The sequence below is a fragment of the Microtus ochrogaster genome, chromosome 16 (assembly GCF_000317375.1).
Source record: "Microtus ochrogaster isolate Prairie Vole_2 chromosome 16, MicOch1.0, whole genome shotgun sequence".
Lineage (NCBI taxonomy): Eukaryota > Metazoa > Chordata > Mammalia > Rodentia > Cricetidae > Microtus > Microtus ochrogaster.
In genome coordinates this window covers 1443757-1445632 of record NC_022018.1, presented here as the reverse complement: position 1 = coordinate 1445632, position 1876 = coordinate 1443757, and positions in this window count along the sequence as shown.

The window sequence follows — 1876 nt, the reverse complement described above, 5'->3', positions numbered from 1 at the left end:
AGGCCTGTAGACTCTCATAGGGTCCTATCCTGATGGTTTTTTTTTTTTTTTTTTTTTTGGTCAACCTGATATAAGCTAGTGTTATCAGGGAAGAAGAACCTCAACTGAGAAAATTCTTCCAGCAGACCCCCTGTAGGGAAATTTGTACCTTGATTGGTTGATGTAGGGGGTCCAGCTCACTGTGAGTGGTGCACCTCTGGGCAGGTGGGCCTGGAAGTGGTTAAGAAAGCAGGCTGAGTGAGCCATAGGGAGATGCAAGCCAGTAAGCAGCATCCCTCCATGGCCTCTGCTTCAGTTCCTCTTTGCTGAGAATTGCACGATGAAATAAACCCTCTCCTCCCAAAGCTGCTTATGGTCATGGTGATCATCGCAGCAAAAGAAATGCTGAAAGAGAGGCTCAGTGGAACCCGTTGAGATGTGAGGCATTCTTGGGACAAATGCTCCAATGGAAATATAGGCAATCGCTGTCTGAGATCAGAAAATGCCACAGATGTAGGTTTTACTATTCACAATTTCCTATTTCATTTAAACTCCAGTGAACGAGAAGAATTTCTTCAGAAGTCTTCCTCACAGTTCCAGGGAGAGAATCTTTTTTTTTTTTTAATTAAAAATTTCCACCTCCTCTCATTTTCTCCCCCTCCCTCTACTCCCCGTCCCCCTCCCTCTCCAGTCCGAAGAGCAGTCAGGGTTCCCTGCCCTGTGGGAAGTCCAAGGTCCTCCCCCCTCCATCCAGGTCTAAGGGAGAGAATCTTAGTGCAGCTGTGTGACATACTACACCGGAACAGTAGAAACCATCACTCCCGCTTCACAGATGAGAAAAGCGAGCTATAGAAAACCAGTATGGACTCACAGTGACAGAGTTGAGATTCCAACCCCAGTAACCATAGGGAAAAGAGGCTCAAATCTAGCCCAAAGGATATGACAATTGATCCACAGCCATAGACTCATTGGAAAGTTTTTGCGGATTTATTTATTTATGTGTGTGTGTGTGTGCATGCGTGTGTGCACATATGTGTATGCTGGTAACTTTGGAGGACAGAAGACATTTGATCCCCTATAACTAGAGTTACAGGCTGCAGTGAGCTGCCCAACATGGGTGCTGGTACCTGAATTTTAGTCCTCTGCAAGAGCAGCAAGGGTTCTTAACCACGGAACCATTTCTCTTACTTCACCATAGGAAAATCTGATGGTATTAAATAGAATGAAGAAATCATGTACTACTGTACAAAATCCTAGCACTTGAGAGACAGACGGGTTGTCACGAGTTCAAGGACAGTCTTGGCTACTCAGTGAGTTTAAAGCCTGCATGGGGTCACATCCCAAAGTAAGTACTGGGTTCAGAGAACTTCCTTGCTGGTGAGCACACCAGCAAGTCCAGCGGGTGGGATTTCCACTTGTAGCCTATTTCTCAGACTCTTCAAACCTTGCCCTATATACTTTCTCGTTAGGCTCCTCACCTGCACTTCTGTTTTACATTTTAATGACATAATTTATAAGTTACCCTCACATCGCCAAGACAAAACGCCTGGTAGAAATACCTTAGGAGCAGGAGAATTTCTTTTGGCTCACAGTGTCAGAGTTCCTCAGACAATGATGGCAGGAAAGACTCAGGTGGAGCTGGCTCCTCCTCTTCTGGTGGAACTCTGACTGAGTTTGTTTACTGTTAGCATCTAACCCCTTAGGGAGAGTCCAGTTGCTTAAGACCAAGGTCAGAGGCAGGTATGGGCACCTGTGAGCATCCTGTTGAAGGCTGTGTTTTGGCGGAATTCTTATCCTCAGAAGCATGATCATAATCCAGACCTCATGCTTTCACCAGGTTTGTGACAGACTCAGATGAAGAGGAATTCAGGGTAATACATTCACTGCTCCCCCCCCC